A 26,917-nucleotide genomic window follows, 5' to 3' on the forward strand; every position below is an offset into this window, starting at 1 on the left:
TCTTAAATTCAAGTAATAGATATTAAACATGCCCCCCAACTGCTATTACTACCTTACATCCTAATCCTTCTGTAGAATTCAGGCCGGGCGGGCGGCAGCGTAACTCGTGTCACGTGCCTGCGCCGCCTACTTTATGAATGAAGTAGGCGGCGCAGGCAAGTGACGTCAGTGAGACGCGCCGGCCGCCCGACCTGAATTTTACAGAAGCGATTACCGTAGGATGTGAGGTAGTAATAGGAGTTGGGGGGCATGTTTAATATCTATTAATTCAATGTGACATCTTATATTTGTATGGCGGCGGCGGCGGGGGATGGGGATTCGGATCGCGATCTGTGGATGGCACTGTTACAGGGGGGGGTGATCTGTGAATGGCACTGTTATGGGCTGGGGGGTCTGTGGATGGCACATACGGTATATAACAGTGCCATCCACAGATCCCCCTGTAACAGTGCCATCCACAGATCCCCCCTGTACCAGTGTCAGCCACAGATCCCCCCCCTGTAACAGTGCAAGCCACAGATCCCCCCCATAACAGTGTCAGTCATCCACAGATCCCCCCATAACAGTGTCAGTCATCCACAGATCCCCCCATAACAGTGTCCGTCATCCACAGATCCCCCCATAACAGTGTCCATCATCCACAGATCCCCCCTATAACAGTGTCCGTCATCCACAGATCCCCCCTATAACAGTGTCCGTCATCCACAGATCCCCCCATAACAGTGTCCGTCATCCACAGATCCCCCCATAACAGTGTCCGTCATCCACAGATCCCACATAACAGTGTCCGTCATCCACAGATCCCCCCATAACAGTGTTTGTCATCCACAGATCCCCCCCATAACAGTGTCCGTCATCCACAGATCCCCAGTAATAGTGCCATCCACAGACCACCATTAGTTCCAAACCCACCAAACACACAGCACACCTTTTTGGTTAAAAATATTTTTTTTCTTATTTTCCTCCCCAAAAACCTAGGTGCGTCTTATAGGGCGAAAAATACGGTAACTCAGTGGCTTTAAAAAAAAAAATTGCTACATGCAGTTACTAAAGTATTGAGATATAAGTGCTGGTTTTAAAACCGTTGAATATTTTTTGTGGGACAACTTCTTTAATACATGAAATCATCAGGTTGTCTTTGTCTGATATTCAAATTTGTATCTGAAACATTTGAGCGTGACAAATGTGCAAAAACAAAATAAATCTGTAAGGGTGCAAACACTTTTTTCACAGTACTGTATTTATTTATTGTACTTACATAGCAATGACATATTCTGTAGCTCTTTACAGACATTGTCATCACTCACAATCTAGATTCCCTATCAGTATGACTTTGGAGTTTAGGAGGAAACCAGAGTACCAGAGGAAACCCAGGCAAGCATGAACATACAAACTCCAAGCAAATGTTGTCCTTGCTGGGATTTGATTCTAGGACTCCAGCGCTCAAGGCACCAGTGCTGACTATACCGTACTGCCTGCCTGTACCATACCGCTGTTTATTATATCAGTGATCGCATCATCTAGTTCCTTATTGGGACAAAAAATATATTTTAAAGCATGATAAAGGAGAATAAAACAAAAACACATTTTCCATTTGAAAATGATTTATCATCTTAAGATAAAGAATATATAATGATACAGAAACAATAATAACGTAGTGTCCCAATCTGAATATAAATACATACTAGAAAAATGAGGACCCCTAAAAACACAATACTTTATTTAGATCTAGATAAAAGAGTATCCCAAACCTAATTATGAGGCTGACTACAGTACACACAAGATAAAAATAGAAACAGATATAAAAAAAATGACAGAAACCACTCTCGCAGAAAACACTAGGGAAATGTTCTCAGTGATCAAGGTAGGGGGAGTGACCGGTAAACCAGGGAGGGGGGAATTGTCCCTACAAAAATCCTGGTCTACCCTCAGCCTGGGGACAACTCCTGATGGTGGGGTTTCCCCGTCCTCGTACCTATCCTGATATACCCTTTAATGACCTGCGTGGTGGAACCTAATACCGGTTCACCCCGACGAGTTTCCCCCAAAGCGGGTTCATCAGGGGGCATGTAAGAGTAAAATACGATCCTAAAGCAACAACAGATACAAAAAAAGATATTAAGGATACAAAAAATTCCCTAAGGCGGGGTAAAACAAGGGAGAAAGATACATCCTACCATATGTAGCTCATCATAATCGACTGGCAAAGGATACTACATAGGGGGTTCCCTTGGTGGTTCTGACGCCTAGAAGGTGCAAAGATAAGATTTATCATCTCATCTCAAAAACGGAATAAAAAGTGATCAAAGTAAAAATGCCCTCACACAGCTCCTTCAATAGAAAATATGTTATGGTGACACAATATTTTTTATTTTTTATTGTGCAACGAAAAAACTATCACTGTATCAATTTGGGATCACCATAATCGCACTGACCCACAGATTAAACACAATTTTCTTGGTTATAATTATATCACATGGTTTTATGTTTTTCTCTTTTGTCAACTTAAGGGACAAGCAGCAGCAGGCATGTTTGGTAACCACTTTTCCTCTGCTATACTAATACAGTAATTCCAGACTTGGGCGGACTGGTCAGGGGTAACAGATTTAGGGGTCTGATCTGGGATAACATAACACATTAATGCTTAGCTTTTTGTTCTACTATTTCTAAACCTGTAGGGGTAGTATAGCTGTATTTTCTTTTGTCTTTAATGCAACCCAACGGGAAAGTGTGTCCATTCCTTAAAGAAGCTTAATTTTTTTTTTTTTTTAAGATTCGGACACTCTTGGTATAATAACAAAAAACGTGCCGTATATCACGTGACCAATAACTTGATGCAGCATATCATGCGGCCGATAACTGGATGCAGCAGTCACAGGCATGGCATAGCTACAGCCAAAACATGACCTCATGGCTGCAGCAGCAAAAAAGGTCAGAGGAGGTGGTTCAGGGTGGTGAGTATATGTTTTTTTTTTTTAAAAAATCATCCCAGCCTTTAAAAAAGATTTAATTTGGAAAATCCCTTTAACTATAATATGGAGCTGGTAGATATTAAAGGGGTTTTGTCTGATCTCAGGTCTGAATATGGTATCTTAACATTGAGGGTGTGATCTGAATTTCTGAAAAGGGGTCTTATTAACATGCCAATCTGATCTGAGGTCTGAATGGGGGACTTAACACTGAGGGTGTGATCTGAATGTCTGAATAGGTGTCTTATTAATATGCCAGTCTGATCTAAGGTCTGAATGGGGGTCTTACTAAGATAGGTGTCTGATTGCAGATCTTATTAACATTGAGAGTCCGATCTGATGTCTGATTAAAATTGGGAGTCTGATTGGGGCTCTGTGCTGAGGTCTGATGAAAAAAATGTTTTTTTCTTTTTTACCTCTAAAACCTAGGTTCGTCTTATAGGCCAAAAATACAGTATGCTGCACAAATACCACGCATGTGATCTGTATTTATAATGATGCTTAGAAGACATTTGGAAAGGGAAAGAAGCTGAATAAAAAAAAAAATTTGAGGGCTCTGCGAAGATAAGCATCATCGAGCAAAATAAAAGCAAATATTAACGACTGTATTAATAACTGCAATTACAGTAATTTCAGCACTCATGCAATATACATATCTCTTATATACATGGTTTGTTGAAATGTAATTCAATGACCACATCACTCTTTAAATAAGATGTCGAGTGCCTTTTCCATCCCCACGAGAAGCGACTCCTCACTAGGGATGAGCGAACTCGAACTGTATAGTTCGGGTTCGTACCGAATTTTGGGGTGTCCGTGACACGGACCCGAACCCGGACATTTTCGTAAAAGTCCGGGTTCGGGTTCGGTGTTCGTCGCTTTCTTCGCGCTTTTGTGACGCTTTCTTGGCGCTTTTTGAAAGGCTGCAAAGCAGCCAATCAACAAGCGTCATACTACTTGCCCCAAGAGGCCATCACAGCCATGCCTACTATTGGCATGGCTGTGATTGGCCAGAGCACCATGTGACCCAGCCTCTATTTAAGCTGGAGTCACATAGCGCCGCCCGTCACTCTGCTCTGATTAGCGTAGGGAGAGGTTGCGGCTGCGACAGTAGGGCGAGATTAGGCAGATTAACTCCTCCAAAGGACTTGATTAACTGATCGATCTGCAGCTGTGGATCATTGAGCTGCTGATCCTCAATTGCTCACTGTTTTTAGGCTGCACAGACCGTTTGTCAGTCTCATTTTTCTGGGGTGATCGGCGGCCATTTTGTGTCTTGTGGTGCGCCAGCACAAGCTGCGACCAAGTGCATTTAACCCTCAATGGTGTGGTTGTTTTTTGGCTAAAGCCTACATCAGGGTGAAGCTGTCACACCAAGTGCATTTAACCAGCAATAGTCTGTTCATTTTTTGGCCATATACAAAATCAGGGGCAAGCTGCGCCTGTCACCAAGTGCATTTAACCCTCAATGGTGTGGTTGTTTTTTGGCTAAAGCCTACATCAGGGTGAAGCTGTCACACCAAGTGCATTTAACCAGCAATAGTCTGTTCATTTTTTGGCCATATACAAAATCAGGGGCAAGCTGCGCCTGTCACCAAGTGCATTTAACCCTCAATGGTGTGGTTGTTTTTTGGCTAAAGCCTACATCAGGGTGAAGCTGTCACACCAAGTGCATTTAACCAGCAATAGTCTGTTCATTTTTTGGCCATATACAAAATCAGGGGCAAGCTGCGCCTGTCACCAAGTGCATTTAACCCTCAATGGTGTGGTTGTTTTTTGGCTAAAGCCTACATCAGGGTGAAGCTGTCACACCAAGTGCATTTAACCAGCAATAGTCTGTTCATTTTTTGGCCATATCCCAGTCTAATTCTGTCACTAAATCCATACCGGTCACCCAGCGCCTAAATACTAGGCCTCAAATTTATATCCAGCTAAATCTGTCCCTAGTGCTGTAGCTGGGCGAGTTATTTAGTGTCCGTTCAAGCACATTTCTTGTTCTGGGTTGAAATACAATTCCCAATTTAGCAATTTCATAATTTAGTGGTTCCTGCTATATCAGAGCTCTTTGAAATCTATCCCAAAAAGGGTATATAATATTGAAGGTGCACATAGGGTCATTCAGAGTAACTTCACACACACCCGCTACTGTGTATTTCCAAGTCTAATTCTGTCACTAAATCCATACCGGTGACCCAGCGCCTAAATACTAGGCCTCAAATTTAATTCCCTCTAAATCTCTCGTTACCCACCGCTGTACTGTTGTTGCTGGGCAAGATATTTAGTGTCCGTCAAAGCACATTTTTTGTTCTGGGTTGAAGTACAATTCCCAATTTAGCAATTTCATAATTTAGTGGTTTCTGCTATATCAGAGCTATTTGAAATCTATCCCAAAAAGGGTATATAATATTGAAGGTGCACATAGGGTCATTCAGAATAACTTCACACACACCCGCTACTGTGTATTTCCAAGTCTAATTCTGTCACTAAACCCATACCTGTCACCCAGCGCCTAAATACTAGGCCTCAAATTTAAATCCCTCTAAATCTCTCGTTACCGTTGTCCTGTTGTAGCTGGGAAAGTTATTTAGTGCCCGTCAAAGCACATTTTTTGTTCTGGGTTGAAGTACAATTCCCAATTTAGCAATTTCATAATTTAGTGGTTCCTGCTATATCAGAGCTATTTGAAATCTATCCCAAAAAGGGTATATAATATTGAAGGTGCACATAGGGTCATTCAGAATAACTTCACACACACCCGCTACTGTGTATTTCCAAGTCTAATTCTGTCACTAAATCCATACCGGTGACCCAGCGCCTAAATACTAGGCCTCAAATTTAATTCCCTCTAAATCTCTCGTTACCCACCGCTGTACTGTTGTTGCTGGGCAAGATATTTAGTGTCCGTCAAAGCACATTTTTTGTTCTGGGTTGAAGTACAATTCCCAATTTAGCAATTTCATAATTTAGTGGTTTCTGCTATATCAGAGCTATTTGAAATCTATCCCTAAAAGGGTATATAATATTGAAGGTGCACATAGGGTCATTCAGAATAACTTCACACACACCCGCTACTGTGTATTTCCAAGTCTAATTCTGTCACTAAACCCATACCTGTCACCCAGCGCCTAAATACTAGGCCTCAAATTTAAATCCCTCTAAATCTCTCGTTACCGTTGTCCTGTTGTAGCTGGGAAAGTTATTTAGTGCCCGTCAAAGCACATTTTTTGTTCTGGGTTGAAGTACAATTCCCAATTTAGCAATTTCATAATTTAGTGGTTCCTGCTATATCAGAGCTATTTGAAATCTATCCCAAAAAGGGTATATAATATTGAAGGTGCACATAGGGTCATTCAGAATAACTTCACACACACGCTTCTGTGCATTTCCAAGTCTAATTCTGTCACTAAATCCATACCGGTGACCCAGCGCCTAAATACTAGGCCTCAAATTTAATTCCCTCTAAATCTCTCGTTACCCACCGCTGTACTGTTGTTGCTGGGCAAGATATTTAGTGTCCGTCAAAGCACATTTTTTGTTCTGGGTTGAAGTACAATTCCCAATTTAGCAATTTCATAATTTAGTGGTTTCTGCTATATCAGAGCTATTTGAAATCTATCCCTAAAAGGGTATATAATATTGAAGGTGCACATAGGGTCATTCAGAATAACTTCACACACACCCGCTACTGTGTATTTCCAAGTCTAATTCTGTCACTAAATCCATACCGGTGACCCAGCGCCTAAATACTAGGCCTCAAATTTAATTCCCTCTAAATCTCTCGTTACCCACCGGTGTACTGTTGTTGCTGGGCAAGATATTTAGTGTCCGTCAAAGCACATTTTTTGTTCTGGGTTGAAGTACAATTCCCAATTTAGCAATTTCATAATTTAGTGGTTTCTGCTATATCAGAGCTATTTGAAATCTATCCCTAAAAGGGTATATAATATTGAAGGTGCACATAGGGTCATTCAGAATAACTTCACACACACGCTTCTGTGCATTTCCAAGTCTAATTCTGTCACTAAATCCATACCGGTGACCCAGCGCCTAAATACTAGGCCTCAAATTTAAATCCCTCTAAATCTCTCGTTACCCACCGCTGTACTGTTGTTGCTGGGCAAGATATTTAGTGTCCGTCAAAGCACATTTTTTGTTCTGGGTTGAAGTACAATTCCCAATTTAGCAATTTCATAATTTAGTGGTTTCTGCTATATCAGAGCTATTTGAAATCTATCCCTAAAAGGGTATATAATATTGAAGGTGCACATAGGGTCATTCAGAATAACTTCACACACACGCTTCTGTGCATTTCCAAGTCTAATTCTGTCACTAAATCCATACCGGTGACCCAGCGCCTAAATACTAGGCCTCAAATTTAAATCCCTCTAAATCTCTCGTTACCCACCGCTGTACTGTTGTTGCTGGGCAAGATATTTAGTGTCCGTCAAAGCACATTTTTTGTTCTGGGTTGAAGTACAATTCCCAATTTAGCAATTTCATAATTTAGTGGTTCCTGCTATATCAGAGCTATTTGAAATCTATCCCAAAAAGGGTATATAATATTGAAGGTGCACATTGGGTCATTCAGAATAACTTCACACACACCCGCTACTGTGTATTTTCAAGTCTAATTCTGTCACTAAACCCATACCTGTCACCCAGCGCCTAAATACTAGGCCTCAAATTTAAATCCCTCTAAATCTCTCGTTACCCACCGCTGTACTGTTGTTGCTGGGCAAGATATTTAGTGTCCGTCAAAGCACATTTTTTGTTCTGGGTTGAAGTACAATTCCCAATTTAGCAATTTCATAATTTAGTGGTTTCTGCTATATCAGAGCTATTTGAAATCTATCCCTAAAAGGGTATATAATATTGAAGGTGCACATAGGGTCATTCAGAATAACTTCACACACACGCTTCTGTGCATTTCCAAGTCTAATTCTGTCACTAAATCCATACCGGTGACCCAGCGCCTAAATACTAGGCCTCAAATTTAAATCCCTCTAAATCTCTCGTTACCCACCGCTGTACTGTTGTTGCTGGGCAAGATATTTAGTGTCCGTCAAAGCACATTTTTTGTTCTGGGTTGAAGTACAATTCCCAATTTAGCAATTTCATAATTTAGTGGTTTCTGCTATATCAGAGCTATTTGAAATCTATCCCTAAAAGGGTATATAATATTGAAGGTGCACATAGGGTCATTCAGAATAACTTCACACACACGCTTCTGTGCATTTCCAAGTCTAATTCTGTCACTAAATCCATACCGGTCACCCAGCGCCTAAATACTAGGCCTCAAATTTATATCCCGCTGAATTTGAATACAATACATTGGGCCAAATAATATATTTGTTGTTGTGGTGAACCATAACAATGAGAAAAACATCTAGTAAGGGACGCGGACGTGGACATGGTCGTGGTGGTGTTAGTGGACCCTCTGGTGCTGGGAGAGGACGTGGCCGTTCTGCCACATCCACACGTCCTAGTGTACCAACTACCTCAGGTCCCAGTAGCCGCCAGAATTTACAGCGATATATGGTGGGGCCCAATGCCGTTCTAAGGATGGTAAGGCCTGAGCAGGTACAGGCATTAGTCAATTGGGTGGCCGACAGTGGATCCAGCACGTTCACATTATCTCCCACCCAGTCTTCTGCAGAAAGCGCACAGATGGCGCCTGAAAACCAACCCCATCAGTCTGTCACATCACCCCCATGCATACCAGGGAAACTGTCTCAGCCTCAAGTTATGCAGCAGTCTCTTATGCTGTTTGAAGACTCCGCTGGCAGGGTTTCCCAAGGGCATCCACCTAGCCCTTCCCCAGCGGTGAAAGACATAGAATGCACTGACGCACAACCACTTATGTTTCCTGATGATGAGGACATGGGAATACCACCTCAGCATGTCTCTGATGATGACGAAACACAGGTGCCAACTGCTGCGTCTTTCTGCAGTGTGCAGACTGAACAGGAGGTCAGGGATCAAGACTGGGTGGAAGACGATGCAGGGGACGATGAGGTCCTAGACCCCACATGGAATGAAGGTCGTGCCACTGACTTTCACAGTTCGGAGGAAGAGGCAGTGGTGAGACCGAGCCAACAGCGTAGCAAAAGAGGGAGCAGTGGGCAAAAGCAGAACACCCGCCGCCAAGAGACTCCGCCTGCTACTGACCGCCGCCATCTGGGACCGAGCACCCCAAAGGCAGCTTCAAGGAGTTCCCTGGCATGGCACTTCTTCAAACAATGTGCTGACGACAAGACCCGAGTGGTTTGCACGCTGTGCCATCAGAGCCTGAAGCGAGGCATTAACGTTCTGAACCTGAGCACAACCTGCATGACCAGGCACCTGCATGCAAAGCATGAACTGCAGTGGAGTAAACACCTTAAAACCAAGGAAGTCACTCAGGCTCCCCCTGCTACCTCTTCTGCTGCTGCCGCCTCGGCCTATTCTGCTGCTGCCGCCTCGGCCTCTTCCTCCGCCTCTGGAGGAACGTTGGCACCTGCCGCCCAGCAAACAGGGGATGTACCACCAACACCACCACCACCACCTCCGTCACCAAGCGTCTCAACCATGTCACACGCCAGCGTTCAGCTCTCCATCTCACAAACATTTGATAGAAAGCGTAAATTCCCACCTAGCCACCCTCGATCCCTGGCCCTGAATGCCAGCATTTCTAAACTACTGGCCTATGAAATGCTGTCATTTAGGCTGGTGGACACAGACAGCTTCAAACAGCTCATGTCGCTTGCTGTCCCACAGTATGTTGTTCCCAGCCGGCACTACTTCTCCAAGAGAGCCGTGCCTTCCCTGCACAACCAAGTATCCCATAAAATCAAGTGTGCACTGCGCAACGCCATCTGTAGCAAGGTCCACCTAACCACAGATACGTGGACCAGTAAGCACGGCCAGGGACGCTATATCTCCCTAACTGCACACTGGGTAAATGTAGTGGCAGCTGGGCCCCAGGCGGAGAGCTGTTTGGCGCACGTCCTGCCGCCGCCAAGGATCGCAGGGCAACATTCTTTGCCTCCTGTTGCCACCTCCTCCTTCTCGGCTTCCTCCTCCTCTTCTTCCACCTGCTCATCCAGTCAGCCACACACCTTCACCACCAACTTCAGCACAGCCCGGGGTAAACGTCAGCAGGCCATTCTGAAACTCATATGTTTGGGGGACAGGCCCCACACCGCACAGGAGTTGTGGCGGGGTATTGAACAACAGACCGACGAGTGGTTGCTGCCGGTGAGCCTCAAGCCCGGCCTGGTGGTGTGTGATAATGGGCGAAATCTCGTTGCAGCTCTGGGACTAGCCAATTTGACGCACATCCCTTGCTTGGCGCATGTGCTGAATTTGGTGGTGCAGAAGTTCATTCACAACTACCCCGACATGTCAGAGCTGCTGCATAAAGTGCGGGCCGTCTGTTCGCGCTTCCGGCGTTCACATCCTGCCGCTGCTCGCCTGTCTGCGCTACAGCGTAACTTCGGCCTTCCCGCTCACCGCCTCATATGCGACGTGCCCACCAGGTGGAACTCCACCTTGCACATGCTGGACAGACTGTGCGAGCAGCAGCAGGCCATAGTGGAGTTTCAGCTGCAGCACGCACGGGTCAGTCGCACTACAGAACAGCACCACTTCACCACCAATGACTGGGCCTCCATGCGAGACCTGTGTGCCCTGTTGCGCTGTTTCGAGTACTCCACCAACATGGCCAGTGGCGATGACACCGTTATCAGCGTTACAATACCACTTCTATGTCTCCTTGAGAAAACACTTAGGGCGATGATGGAACAGGAGGTGGCCCAGGAGGAGGAGGAGGAGGATGAGGAAGAGGGGTCATTTTTAGCACTTTCAGGCCAGTCTCTTCGAAGTGACTCAGAGGGAGGTTTTTTGCAACAGCAGAGGCCAGGTACAAATGTGGCCAGCCAGGGCCCACTACTGGAGGACGAGGAGGACGAGGATGAGGAGGAGGTGGAGGAGGATGAGGATGAAGCATGGTCACAGCGGGGTGGCACCCAACGCAGCTCGGGTCCATCACTGGTGCGTGGCTGGGGGGAAAGGCAGGACGATGACGATACGCCTCCCACAGAGGACAGCTTGTCCTTACCCCTGGGCAGCCTGGCACACATGAGCGACTACATGCTGCAGTGCCTGCGCAACGACAGCAGAGTTGCCCACATTTTAACCTGTGCGGACTACTGGGTTGCCACCCTGCTGGATCCACGCTACAAAGACAATGTGCCCACCTTACTTCCTGCACTGGAGCGTGATAGGAAGATGCGCGAGTACAAGCGCACGTTGGTAGACGCGCTACTGAGAGCATTCCCAAATGTCACAGGGGAACAAGTGGAAGCCCAAGGCCAAGGCAGAGGAGGAGCAAGAGGTCGCCAAGGCAGCTGTGTCACGGCCAGCTCCTCTGAGGGCAGGGTTAGCATGGCAGAGATGTGGAAAACTTTTGTCAACACGCCACAGCTAACTGCACCACCACCTGATACGCAACGTGTTAGCAGGAGGCAACATTTCACTAACATGGTGGAACAGTACGTGTGCACACCCCTCCACGTACTGACTGATGGTTCGGCCCCATTCAACTTCTGGGTCTCTAAATTGTCCACGTGGCCAGAGCTAGCCTTTTATGCCTTGGAGGTGCTGGCCTGCCCGGCAGCCAGCGTTTTGTCTGAACGTGTATTCAGCACGGCAGGGGGCGTCATTACAGACAAACGCAGCCGCCTGTCTACAGCCAATGTGGACAAGCTGACGTTCATAAAAATGAACCAGGCATGGATCCCACAGGACCTGTCCGTCCCTTGTCCAGATTAGACATTAACTACCTCCCCATAACCATATATTATTGGACTCCAGGGCACTTCCTCATTCAATCCTATTTTTATTTTCATTTTACCATTATATTGCGATGCTACCCAAAGTTGAATGAACCTCTCCTCTGCCTGTGTGCTAGGCCTAAATATATGCCAATGGACTGTTGCAGTGGTGGCTGACATGAAGCCTGATTCTCTGCTATGACATGCAGACTAATTCTCTGCTGACATGAAGCCAGATTGTCTGTTACGGGACCTCTCTCCTCTGCCTGGGTGCTGGGCCTAAATTTATGACCATGGACTGTTGCAGTGGTGGCTGACGTGAAGCCTGATTCTCTGCTATGACATGCAGACTGATTCTCTGCTGACATGAAGCCAGATCGTCTGTTACGGGACCTCTCTGCTCTGCCTGTGTGCTAGGCCTAAATATATGCCAATGGACTGTTGCAGTGGTGGGTGACGTGAAGCCTCATTCTCTGCTATGACATGCAGACTGATTCTCTGCTGACATGAAGCCAGATTGTCTGTTACGGGACCTCTCTGCTCTGCCTGTGTGCTAGGCCTAAATATATGCCAATGGACTGTTGCAGTGGTGGGTGACGTGAAGCCTCATTCTCTGCTATGACATGCAGACTGATTCTCTGCTGTCATGAAGCCAGATTGTCTGTTACGGGACCTCTCTGCTCTGCCTGTGTGCTAGGCCTAAATATATGCCAATGGACTGTTGCAGTGGTGGGTGACGTGAAGCCTCATTCTCTGCTATGACATGCAGACTGATTCTCTGCTGACATGAAGCCAGATTGTCTGTTACGGGACCTCTCTGCTCTGCCTGTGTGCTAGGCCTAAATATATGCCAATGGACTGTTGCAGTGGTGGGTGACGTGAAGCCTCATTCTCTGCTATGACATGCAGACTGATTCTCTGCTGTCATGAAGCCAGATTGTCTGTTACGGGACCTCTCTGCTCTGCCTGTGTGCTAGGCCTAAATATATGCCAATGGACTGTTGCAGTGGTGGGTGACGTGAAGCCTCATTCTCTGCTATGACATGCAGACTGATTCTCTGCTGACATGAAGCCAGATTGTCTGTTACGGGACCTCTCTGCTCTGCCTGTGTGCTAGGCCTAAATATATGCCAATGGACTGTTGCAGTGGTGGGTGACGTGAAGCCTCATTCTCTGCTATGACATGCAGACTGATTCTCTGCTGACATGAAGCCAGATCCTCTGTTACGGGAGCTCTCTCCTCTGCCTGGGTGCTGGGCCTAAATTTATGACAATTGACTGTTGCAGTGGTGGGTGACGTGAAGCCTGATTCTCTGCTATGATATGAAGACTGATTCTCTGCTGACATGAAGCCAGATTGTCTGTTACGGGACCTTTCTCCTCTGCCTGGGTTCTGGGCCTAAATTTATGAAAATTGACTCTTACAGTGGTGGGTGACGTGAAGCCTGATTCTAGGCTATGATATGAAGACTGATTCTCTGCTGACATGAAGCCAGATTGTCTGTTACGGGACCTTTCTCCTCTGCCTGGGTTCTGGGCCTAAATTTATGAAAATTGACTCTTACAGTGGTGGGTGACGTGAAGCCTGATTCTCTGCTATGATATGAAGACTGATTCTCTGCTGACATGAAGCCAGATTCTCTGTTACGGGACCTCTCTCCTCTGCCTGGGTGCTGGGCCTAAATTTATGACAATGGACTGTTGCAGTGGTGGCTGACGTGAAGCCTGATTCTCTGCTATGACATGCAGACTGATTCTCTGCTGTCATGAAGCCAGATTGTCTGTTACGGGACCTCTCTGCTCTGCCTGTGTGCTAGGCCTAAATATATGCCAATGGACTGTTGCAGTGGTGGCTGACGTGAAGCCTCATTCTCTGCTATGACATGCAGACTGATTCTCTGCTGACATGAAGCCAGATTCTCTGTTACGGGACCTCTCTCCTCTGCCTGTGTGTGTGCTGGGCCTAAATATATGCCAATGGACTGTTGCAGTGGTGGCTGACGTGAAGCCTCATTCTCTGCTATGACATGCAGACTAATTCTCTGCTGTCATGAAGCCAGATTGTCTGTTACGGGACCTCTCTGCTCTGCCTGTGTGCTAGGCCTAAATATATGCCAATGGACTGTTGCAGTGGTGGGTGACGTGAAGCCTCATTCTCTGCTATGACATGCAGACTGATTCTCTGCTGACATGAAGCCAGATTGTCTGTTACGGGACCTCTCTGCTCTGCCTGTGTGCTAGGCCTAAATATATGCCAATGGACTGTTGCAGTGGTGGGTGACGTGAAGCCTCATTCTCTGCTATGACATGCAGACTGATTCTCTGCTGACATGAAGCCAGATTCTCTGTTACGGGACCTCTCTCCTCTGCCTGTGTGTGTGCTGGGCCTAAATATATGCCAATGGACTGTTGCAGTGGTGGCTGACGTGAAGCCTCATTCTCTGCTATGACATGCAGACTAATTCTCTGCTGACATGAAGACAGATTCTCTGTTACGGGACCTCCCTCCTCTGCCTGGGTGCTGGGCCTAAATATATGCCAATGGACTGTTGCAGTGGTGGCTGACGTGAAGCCTCATTCTCTGCTATGACATGCAGACTGATTCTCTGCTGACATGAAGCCAGATTCTCTGTTACGGGACCTCTCTCCTCTGCCTGTGTGTGTGCTGGGCCTAAATATATGCCAATGGACTGTTGCAGTGGTGGCTGACGTGAAGCCTCATTCTCTGCTATGACATGCAGACTGATTCTCTGCTGACATGAAGCCAGATTCTCTGTTACGGGACCTCTCTCCTCTGCCTGTGTGTGTGCTGGGCCTAAATATATGCCAATGGACTGTTGCAGTGGTGGCTGACGTGAAGCCTCATTCTCTGCTATGACATGCAGACTAATTCTCTGCTGACATGAAGACAGATTCTCTGTTACGGGACCTCCCTCCTCTGCCTGGGTGCTGGGCCTAAATATATGCCAATGGACTGTTGCAGTGGTGGCTGACGTGAAGCCTCATTCTCTGCTATGACATGCAGACTAATTCTCTGCTGACATGAAGACAGATTCTCTGTTACGGGACCTCTCTCCTCTGCCTGGGTGCCGGGGCCTAAATATCTGAGAATGGACTGTTCCAGTGGTGGGTGACGGGAAGCCAGATTCTCTGCTATGGAACCTCTCTCCAATTGATTTTGGTTAATTTTTATTTATTTAATTTTTATTTTAATTCATTTCCCTATCCACATTTGTTTGCAGGGGATTTACCTACATGTTGCTGCCTTTTGCAGCCCTCTAGCTCTTTCCTGGGCTGTTTTACAGCCTTTTTAGTGCCGAAAAGTTCGGGTCCCCATTGACTTCAATGGGGTTCGGGTTCGGGACGAAGTTCGGATCGGGTTCGGATCCCGAACCCGAACATTTCCGGGATGTTCGGCCGAACTTCTCGAACCCGAACATCCAGGTGTTCGCTCAACTCTACTCCTCACTATCATTACCTAAATCTTAAGAGAGCCGTCATCCTATGCAGCTGTACGCTCCGCTGTGTATTGTATACATAATGAAACACCATTAAACATATAAAATGCTGTCACATGACAGAGCAAATAGCAGTGTGAAAGCTCGGATGCTTCTGGTTTGCCACCTATCCTTTATGCAATCATTTATCTAAAACCTGCTTTTCTCTCTGGGATAAAAAGCGCTGTCTCCTCCTCAAAAACCTTTTTATTTCACTTTTATACAAATTAAAGTAATTTTCTCTTTCTAACATAGTCTTTGATGTGAAATTCAATTTTGAGAGGCAGCTACTCGTCAGTAAAAACCGGCATTGACAGAATCCCTATTGAGAAGATACTGAGGGAAGAGGAAAAATGTTCATGTAACCGTATGCTGCTGCAGCTATTAGAACTGGGCTTAGATGGCACCCCGGTGCCCTACCACATCCTGTCTCCTTGGTACCAAAGCAGAGATTTGTTTCTTGTCATGAGAGGCAGATGATTATCTATACAGAGGGTCTCAAGAGTGCTCAAGGTATGCTGGCAATTGAGCTGAATGGCTACAACTGATGGCTTTTAAATGCTGAGCAAGGCCATAGAACCATTACCGGCCGCTTGCTGTATACAAGCTCCTTGAAGTGGGGGTAGGGTGGAAACTGCATCATATCCCTCCGAAACATTGCATTTTTAGCTACAGTGCCCTTGCCAGTGCATGACAAGGTTATATCGGTCTGCATGTGGATCCCCTTGATCAATAATGAAAGAATTGAAAAATAAGTATAAAACTTTAACTCTGACATTGCCAGCAATAGTACATGTGCAAAAAACAAAACAAAAAACCCCCCACATGTATGCTAAATGGTATAAAAACAAAGCGAGGCCCAGATACTGAATACAATGTCATTGTCACTGAGCCTGTTACTACTTACAGGAATAATTGGGTGGATTTATGTAAAATGGGCAGAAGAAGTTGTGAAAATGTAGAATGTGACTTCACTCCTTTTTTCATTACCATTTATTTTTGCCTACAATCCCGGAGGCTGATTTTACTCAGTTCACAGCTAAAGCAAAACGTTTAATTTGCCAGTTCAGCTACAATTTAAGTTCACTTTAGATTTCTATATGTTTTTTTGGGCGCAGAACTTACTCTTTTTTCAGTATGAACACCTACACCAGACTTAACTTTTTAAATTCTCTGTTCATATAGCCATATGAGGGCTTATTTTTTATTGGAACCATTTACTTTACCATGTCGTATTGGAAAACAGGAAAGACAATATTTGTGGGGTTAAATTGAAAAAATAATATACAATTCTACCAAGGTTTTTCGGGTTTTGATATTACAACATTCACTGCACACTAAAAATGACATAACATCCTTATTCTGCTGCTCAATACGAATACGGCGATACCAAACTTGCATCGTTTTTTTGTTTCACTACTTAAAAAAATAAAAACCTTTGAAAAACATCAACATTTTCTTTTCACCGACATAACAAAGCCATAACTTTTTTTTATTTCCATCCACAGAGGTTCATGAGGACTGTAGTCAGACGAACTGTAGTTTTTATTGGTGCCATTTTTGGGCACGCAACTTTTTGATCACTGTTATTCAATTTTTGGGAGGATCAAGGTGACCAAAAAATGACGAATCGTGTATTTTATTTTATTTTTTCCATCATGATGTACTCTGCATAGGAAAAATATTTTTATATTTTAATAGTTGATACATTTTCAGATGTTGCAACACCTGTTTTTGTTTATATATATGTATATATATATATATATATATATATATATATACAGTACAGACCAAAAGTTTGGACACACCTTCCCATTTAAAGAGTTTTCTTTATTTTCATGACTATGAAAATTGTAGATTCACACTGAAGGCATCAAAACTATGAATTAACACATGTGAAATTATATACATAACAAAAAAGTGTGAAACTGAAAATATGTCATATTCTTGGTTCTTCAAAGTAGCCACCTTTTGCTTTGATTACTGCTTTGCACACTCTTGGCATTCTCTTGATGAGCTTCAAGAGGTAGTCACCTGAAATGGTCTTCCAACAGTCTTGAAGGAGTTCCCAGAGATGCTTAGCACTTGTTGGCCCTTTTGCCTTCACTCTGCGGTCTGGCTCACCCCAAACCATCTCGATTGGGTTCAGGTCCGGTGACTGTGGAGGCCAGGTCATCTGGCGCAGCACCCCATCACTCTCCTTCATGATCAAATAGCCCTTACACAGCCTGGAGGTGTGTTTGGGGTCATTGTCCTGTTGAAAAATAAATGATGGTCCAACTAAACGCAAACCGGATGGAATAGCATGCCGCTGAAAATGTTTTTGCATCGCCACATGCCAAGACCCATAACTTTTTTTATTTTTCTTTCAGTGGAGCTGTGCAAGGGCTTGATTTTTATGAGATGATTTGTAGTTTTCATTGGTATGATTTTAGGGTACTTAACACTTTTTGATTGCATTTATTCAGTTTTTTGGTGGTGAATAAACAGAAATCATCAAATCAGTTTTTTTTTTTTTACCGTTTGCATTGTATGGGATAAATTATATGATAATTGCATAGTAGGTCGTTGCACACCTGACAATACCAAATATGTGAAGGAAATTTTATTTTTTCTATTTTTTTCTATTGAAAAGCATTTTTTGTATAGAAAAAGGTATGTTTTTAACTTCAAGTTTATAACTTTTTACTCTTTTTAACCATTTAGGGCCCCTTTCACACAAGCAAGTTTTCCACGCGGGTACAATGTGTGACGTGAACGCATAGCACCCGCACTGAATCCTGACCCATTCAATTTAATGGGTCTGTGTACATGAGTGTTTTTTTTTTACGCATCAGTTCTGCGTTGCTTGAAAAACGTAGTATGTTCTATATTCTGCATTCACGCAGCCCTGGCCCCATAGAAGTGAATGGGGCTTCAGTGAAAAACACATTGTATCCGCAAGCAAGTGCGGATGCAATGCATTTTTCACTGATGGTTGCTAAGAGATGTTGTTTGTAAACCTTCAGTTTTTTATCACGCGCGTGAAAAACGCATTAAAACGCATTGCACCCGCGTGGAAAAAACTGAACAACTGAACGCAATCGCAGACAAAACTGACTGAACTTGCTTGCAAAATGGTGAGAGTTTCACTGAACGCATAAGGAGCCAATTCATCACACTCGTGTGAAAGAGGCCTAATATTTTCACAACAGGACTACAATAGGCAATCTTTTAAACACTTCTAAAATACTTTACCCTATTCCTGTAGTGCAATTTATTATGTACTGACATTCACCAGCAGGCTGCATCAGAGAGGTGCAGCCTGCTGGGAAATGCTGTGGGCAGGCCTCAGGCCTAGCTCCCTCTATTAAACAGTCAGCGATACAGGCTAGAAGCGCAGGAACATGGCTATGTTACAGCTGTCTCTCCACTCTCTGCTACACAGGGCACCCATGCAGCGCTTAGACTGAGCCGCCATAAAAAGGTGGCGGCCCAGCCTAAGGCCCCTTGGTGACCATTATAAAAAAAGACATATTGGTGGTCACTAAGGGGTTAATTCACAATAGTAATGATAGCAGATTGATAAGCATCAGCTTCATTTACCACCACACAGGCTACCCCATATCCACCCACCCCTCTCAACTTTTTCCAATCTATGAGCCATTTGTTGTTCTTCTGTTATTTTTAAAAGTGTTATCCTATGACTAATGTTAAAACTGAATATCACATACAGTAATATAGTACATTACAATCTCTAACAAACCTAAAACCAGATCCAGAGATCTCCCTATTCATTGCTCCAATTTCTCTGCCAGATTCATGCCCTTCATGCTGGCAACACAGTTGGTGAGTCCTTTCTCAAGAGGCATGTCCATTCTGATGCAGCTCTCTCCTTGTGACTGTCACAGCTTCGCTGGTGGCAGTTGAATGTTGGAGATAAACGTGTGTCCACCTCAGAAAAGTGGACAGAGAAATAGGGGAAAAAACAGACAGAAGGTGGCAATATATAGACATTTTTTTTTTATAACTCAGTGGCTATACTAAAACTTTAACTGTATGCAATTACAAAAGATCCATCTGCTGGTTTGAAAAATGTAGAATATTTTTGTAGGACAACCCTACCCTAGATGCATGATTTGCTCCATCTATGACATGGCAGAACACATTGCACAACCGAGTAAATAATGTGTGTAATGTATGTGCTTTGAGCTTGCATCATTCCAAAGTTTTCTCACCCATTCAGGTTACAAGCTGAGCACATAATACTGGTAAATAATTATTATTATGATTTCAGTGTATTATGTAACTAGCAAACAATATAGCACTATATTGTGAGCGTGACATCATTTTCTTCTCCCTATTCTCATTCTTTATGATAAGGAGTATGTGATGAGCGGCAGGGGCAATATTCGAATTTGCGATATTTCGCGAATATTTGTGCAAATATTCGTCATTGTGAAAATCAGCAATGTAATATGCGCGTATTGCGCTCACAATACAGGCGAGGGTCACTGTTGCTACATTTTCCAAGCTGCTAGAAGTTTCCTGAGACTGGAGAAAATGGTTGGCAAGACAGAACATTACAATAGCTTTATATGCAGATAGTGCTCCAATATATTCACGATTGCGCAAATCGGCAATTAATGATGCGCATATTTCATGATCAGCTGCACTATATCATGATCTAACCTACATTGACTATCTCCCACTAACTATCTGTAATATATATATATATATATATATATATATATATATATAAATGGACTGCACTCCAATTAAAAGTGAAAAATAGTGAACTTTTATTCACCCATATTGTGGCAACTTATGCTTATTGTTGCCACAATATGGGTGAATAAAAGTTCACTATTTTTCACTTTTAATTGGAGTGCAGTCCATTTTCTTCAAGTTACATTATTGGGGTGTTGCCGCGGCCCCTGTGGACACTGCACCCGCTGCCTGGTTGGTGCTCCCGCTGGACTTTTTCTACTATATATATATATATATATATTAGAGTTGAGCGAACACCTGGATGTTCGGGTTCGAGAAGTTCGGCCGAACATCCCGGAAATGTTCGGGTTCGGGATCCGAACCCGATCCGAACTTCGTCCCGAACCCGAACCCCATTGAAGTCAATGGGGACCCGAACTTTTCGGCACTAAAAAGGCTGTAAAACAGCCCAGGAAAGAGCTAGAGGGCTGCAAAAGGCAGCAACATGTAGGTAAATCCCCTGCAAACAAATGTGGATAGGGAAATGAATTAAAATAAAAATTAAATAAATAAAAATTAACCAAAATCAATTGGAGAGAGGTTCCATAGCAGAGAATCTGGCTTCCCGTCACCCACCACTGGAACAGTCCATTCTCAGATATTTAGGCCCCGGCACCCAGGCAGAGGAGAGAGGTCCCGTAACAGAGAATCTGTCTTCATGTCAGCAGAGAATTAGTCTGCATGTCATAGCAGAGAATGAGGCTTCACGTCAGCCACCACTGCAACAGTCCATTGGCATATATTTAGGCCCAGCACCCAGGCAGAGGAGGGAGGTCCCGTAACAGAGAATCTGTCTTCATGTCAGCAGAGAATTAGTCTGCATGTCATAGCAGAGAATGAGGCTTCACGTCAGCCACCACTGCAACAGTCCATTGGCATATATTTAGGCCCAGCACACACACAGGCAGAGGAGAGAGGTCCCGTAACAGAGAATCTGGCTTCATGTCAGCAGAGAATCAGTCTGCATGTCATAGCAGAGAATGAGGCTTCACGTCAGCCACCACTGCAACAGTCCATTGGCATATATTTAGGCCCAGCACACACACAGGCAGAGGAGAGAGGTCCCGTAACAGAGAATCTGGCTTCATGTCAGCAGAGAATCAGTCTGCATGTCATAGCAGAGAATGAGGCTTCACGTCAGCCACCACTGCAACAGTCCATTGGCATATATTTAGGCCCAGCACCCAGGCAGAGGAGGGAGGTCCCGTAACAGAGAATCTGTCTTCATGTCAGCAGAGAATTAGTCTGCATGTCATAGCAGAGAATGAGGCTTCACGTCAGCCACCACTGCAACAGTCCATTGGCATATATTTAGGCCCAGCACACACACAGGCAGAGGAGAGAGGTCCCGTAACAGAGAATCTGGCTTCATGTCAGCAGAGAATCAGTCTGCATGTCATAGCAGAGAATGAGGCTTCACGTCACCCACCACTGCAACAGTCCATTGGCATATATTTAGGCCTAGCACACAGGCAGAGCAGAGAGGTCCCGTAACAGACAATCTGGCTTCATGTCAGCAGAGAATCAGTCTGCATGTCATAGCAGAGAATCAGGCTTCACGTCACCCACCACTGCAACAGTCCATTGGCATATATTTAGGCCTAGCACACAGGCAGAGCAGAGAGGTCCCGTAACAGACAATCTGGCTTCATGACAGCAGAGAATTAGTCTGCATGTCATAGCAGAGAATGAGGCTTCACGTCAGCCACCACTGCAACAGTCCATTGGCATATATTTAGGCCCAGCACCCAGGCAGAGGAGAGAGGTCCCGTAACAGACAATCTGGCTTCATGTCAGCAGAGAATTAGTCTGCATGTCATAGCAGAGAATCAGGCTTCACGTCAGCCACCACTGCAACAGTCCATTGTCATAAATTTAGGCCCAGCACCCAGGCAGAGGAGAGAGGTCCCGTAACAGACAATCTGGCTTCATGTCAGCAGAGAATTAGTCTGCATGTCATAGCAGAGAATGAGGCTTCACGTCAGCCACCACTGCAACAGTCCATTGGCATATATTTAGGCCTAGCACACAGGCAGAGCAGAGAGGTCCCGTAACAGACAATCTGGCTTCATGACAGCAGAGAATCAGTCTGCATGTCATAGCAGAGAATGAGGCTTCACGTCAGCCACCACTGCAACAGTCCATTGGCATATATTTAGGCCCAGCACCCAGGCAGAGGAGGGAGGTCCCGTAACAGAGAATCTGTCTTCATGTCAGCAGAGAATTAGTCTGCATGTCATAGCAGAGAATGAGGCTTCACGTCAGCCACCACTGCAACAGTCCATTGGCATATATTTAGGCCCAGCACACACACAGGCAGAGGAGAGAGGTCCCGTAACAGAGAATCTGGCTTCATGTCAGCAGAGAATCAGTCTGCATGTCATAGCAGAGAATGAGGCTTCACGTCACCCACCACTGCAACAGTCCATTGGCATATATTTAGGCCTAGCACACAGGCAGAGCAGAGAGGTCCCGTAACAGACAATCTGGCTTCATGTCAGCAGAGAATCAGTCTGCATGTCATAGCAGAGAATCAGGCTTCACGTCACCCACCACTGCAACAGTCCATTGGCATATATTTAGGCCTAGCACACAGGCAGAGCAGAGAGGTCCCGTAACAGACAATCTGGCTTCATGACAGCAGAGAATTAGTCTGCATGTCATAGCAGAGAATGAGGCTTCACGTCAGCCACCACTGCAACAGTCCATTGGCATATATTTAGGCCCAGCACCCAGGCAGAGGAGAGAGGTCCCGTAACAGACAATCTGGCTTCATGTCAGCAGAGAATTAGTCTGCATGTCATAGCAGAGAATCAGGCTTCACGTCAGCCACCACTGCAACAGTCCATTGTCATAAATTTAGGCCCAGCACCCAGGCAGAGGAGAGAGGTCCCGTAACAGACAATCTGGCTTCATGTCAGCAGAGAATTAGTCTGCATGTCATAGCAGAGAATGAGGCTTCACGTCAGCCACCACTGCAACAGTCCATTGGCATATATTTAGGCCTAGCACACAGGCAGAGCAGAGAGGTCCCGTAACAGACAATCTGGCTTCATGACAGCAGAGAATCAGTCTGCATGTCATAGCAGAGAATGAGGCTTCACGTCACCCACCACTGCAACAGTCCATTGGCATATATTTAGGCCTAGCACACAGGCAGAGCAGAGAGGTCCCGTAACAGACAATCTGGCTTCATGACAGCAGAGAATCAGTCTGCATGTCATAGCAGAGAATGAGGCTTCACGTCACCCACCACTGCAACAGTCCATTGGCATATATTTAGGCCTAGCACACAGGCAGAGCAGAGAGGTCCCGTAACAGACAATCTGGCTTCATGTCAGCAGAGAATCAGTCTGCATGTCATAGCAGAGAATGAGGCTTCACGTCACCCACCACTGCAACAGTCCATTGGCATATATTTAGGCCTAGCACACAGGCAGAGCAGAGAGGTCCCGTAACAGACGATCTGGCTTCATGTCAGCAGAGAATCAGTCTGCATGTCATAGCAGAGAATCAGGCTTCACGTCAGCCACCACTGCAACAGTCCATGGTCATAAATTTAGGCCCAGCACCCAGGCAGAGGAGAGAGGTCCCGTAACAGACAATCTGGCTTCATGTCAGCAGAGAATTAGTCTGCATGTCATAGCAGAGAATCAGGCTTCATGTCAGCCACCACTGCAACAGTCCATTGGCATATATTTAGGCCTAGCACACAGGCAGAGGAGAGGTTCATTCAACTTTGGGTAGCATCGCAATATAATGGTAAAATGAAAATAAAAATAGGATTGAATGAGGAAGTGCCCTGGAGTCCAATAATATATGGTTATGGGGAGGTAGTTAATGTCTAATCTGGACAAGGGACGGACAGGTCCTGTGGGATCCATGCCTGGTTCATTTTTATGAACGTCAGCTTGTCCACATTGGCTGTAGACAGGCGGCTGCGTTTGTCTGTAATGACGCCCCCTGCCGTGCTGAATACACGTTCAGACAAAACGCTGGCTGCCGGGCAGGCCAGCACCTCCAAGGCATAAAAGGCTAGCTCTGGCCACGTGGACAATTTAGAGACCCAGAAGTTGAATGGGGCCGAACCATCAGTCAGTACGTGGAGGGGTGTGCACACGTACTGTTCCACCATGTTAGTGAAATGTTGCCTCCTGCTAACACGTTGCGTATCAGGTGGTGGTGCAGTTAGCTGTGGCGTGTTGACAAAAGTTTTCCACATCTCTGCCATGCTAACCCTGCCCTCAGAGGAGCTGGCCGTGACACAGCTGCCTTGGCGACCTCTTGCTCCTCCTCTGCCTTGGCCTTGGGCTTCCACTTGTTCCCCTGTGACATTTGGGAATGCTCTCAGTAGCGCGTCTACCAACGTGCGCTTGTACTCGCGCATCTTCCTATCACGCTCCAGTGCAGGAAGTAAGGTGGGCACATTGTCTTTGTAGCGTGGATCCAGCAGGGTGGCAACCCAGTAGTCCGCACAGGTTAAAATGTGGGCAACTCTGCTGTCGTTGCGCAGGCACTGCAGCATGTAGTCGCTCATGTGTGCCAGGCTGCCCAGGGGTAAGGACAAGCTGTCCTCTGTGGGAGGCGTATCGTCATCGTCCTGCCTTTCCCCCCAGCCACGCACCAGTGATGGACCCGAGCTGCGTTGGGTGCCACCCCGCTGTGACCATGCTTCATCCTCATCCTCCTCCACCTCCTCCTCATCCTCGTCCTCCTCGTCCTCCAGTAGTGGGCCCTGGCTGGCCACATTTGTACCTGGCCTCTGCTGTTGCAAAAAACCTCCCTCTGAGTCACTTCGAAGAGACTGGCCTGAAAGTGCTAAAAATGACCCCTCTTCCTCATCCTCCTCCTCCTCCTCCTGGGCCACCTCCTGTTCCATCATCGCCCTAAGTGTTTTCTCAAGGAGACATAGAAGTGGTATTGTAACGCTGATAACGGTGTCATCGCCACTGGCCATGTTGGTGGAGTACTCGAAACAGCGCAACAGGGCACACAGGTCTCGCATGGAGGCCCAGTCATTGGTGGTGAAGTGGTGCTGTTCTGTAGTGCGACTGACCCGTGCGTGCTGCAGCTGAAACTCCACTATGGCCTGCTGCTGCTCGCACAGTCTGTCCAGCATGTGCAAGGTGGAGTTCCACCTGGTGGGCACGTCGCATATGAGGCGGTGAGCGGGAAGGCCGAAGTTACGCTGTAGCGCAGACAGGCGAGCAGCGGCAGGATGTGAACGCCGGAAGCGCGAACAGACGGCCCGCACTTTATGCAGCAGCTCTGACATGTCGGGGTAGTTGTGAATGAACTTCTGCACCACCAAATTCAGCACATGCGCCAAGCAAGGGATGTGCGTCAAATTGGCTAGTCCCAGAGCTGCAACGAGATTTCGCCCATTATCACACACCACCAGGCCGGGCTTGAGGCTCACCGGCAGCAACCACTCGTCGGTCTGTTGTTCAATACCCCGCCACAACTCCTGTGCGGTGTGGGGCCTGTCCCCCAAACATATGAGTTTCAGAATGGCCTGCTGACGTTTACCCCGGGCTGTGCTGAAGTTGGTGGTGAAGGTGTGTGGCTGACTGGATGAGCAGGTGGAAGAAGAGGAGGAGGAAGCCGAGAAGGAGGAGGTGGCAACAGGAGGCAAAGAATGTTGCCCTGCGATCCTTGGCGGCGGCAGGACGTGCGCCAAACAGCTCTCCGCCTGGGGCCCAGCTGCCACTACATTTACCCAGTGTGCAGTTAGGGAGATATAGCGTCCCTGGCCGTGCTTACTGGTCCACGTATCTGTGGTTAGGTGGACCTTGCTACAGATGGCGTTGCGCAGTGCACACTTGATTTTATCGGATACTTGGTTGTGCAGGGAAGGCACGGCTCTCTTGGAGAAGTAGTGCCGGCTGGGAACAACATACTGTGGGACAGCAAGCGACATGAGCTGTTTGAAGCTGTCTGTGTCCACCAGCCTAAATGACAGCATTTCATAGGCCAGTAGTTTAGAAATGCTGGCATTCAGGGCCAGGGATCGAGGGTGGCTAGGTGGGAATTTACGCTTTCTATCAAATGTTTGTGAGATGGAGAGCTGAACGCTGGCGTGTGACATGGTTGAGACGCTTGGTGACGGAGGTGGTGGTGGTGGTGTTGGTGGTACATCCCCTGTTTGCTGGGCGGCAGGTGCCAACGTTCCTCCAGAGGCGGAGGAAGAGGCCGAGGCGGCAGCAGCAGAATAGGCCGAGGCGGCAGCAGCAGAAGAGGTAGCAGGGGGAGCCTGAGTGACTTCCTTGGTTTTAAGGTGTTTACTCCACTGCAGTTCATGCTTTGCATGCAGGTGCCTGGTCATGCAGGTTGTGCTCAGGTTCAGAACGTTAATGCCTCGCTTCAGGCTCTGATGGCACAGCGTGCAAACCACTCGGGTCTTGTCGTCAGCACATTGTTTGAAGAAGTGCCATGCCAGGGAACTCCTTGAAGCTGCCTTTGGGGTGCTCGGTCCCAGATGGCGGCGGTCAGTAGCAGGCGGAGTCTCTTGGCGGCGGGTGTTCTGCTTTTGCCCACTGCTCCCTCTTTTGCTACGCTGTTGGCTCGGTCTCACCACTGCCTCTTCCTCCGAACTGTGAAAGTCAGTGGCACGACCTTCATTCCATGTGGGGTCTAGGACCTCATCGTCCCCTGCATCGTCTTCCACCCAGTCTTGATCCCTGACCTCCTGTTCAGTCTGCACACTGCAGAAAGACGCAGCAGTTGGCACCTGTGTTTCGTCATCATCAGAGACATGCTGAGGTGGTATTCCCATGTCCTCATCATCAGGAAACATAAGTGGTTGTGCGTCAGTGCATTCTATGTCTTTCACCGCTGGGGAAGGGCTAGGTGGATGCCCTTGGGAAACCCTGCAGCGGAGTCTTCAAAC

The sequence above is a fragment of the Bufo gargarizans genome, chromosome 4, assembly GCF_014858855.1.
Source record: "Bufo gargarizans isolate SCDJY-AF-19 chromosome 4, ASM1485885v1, whole genome shotgun sequence".
NCBI classification, from domain to species: domain Eukaryota; kingdom Metazoa; phylum Chordata; class Amphibia; order Anura; family Bufonidae; genus Bufo; species Bufo gargarizans.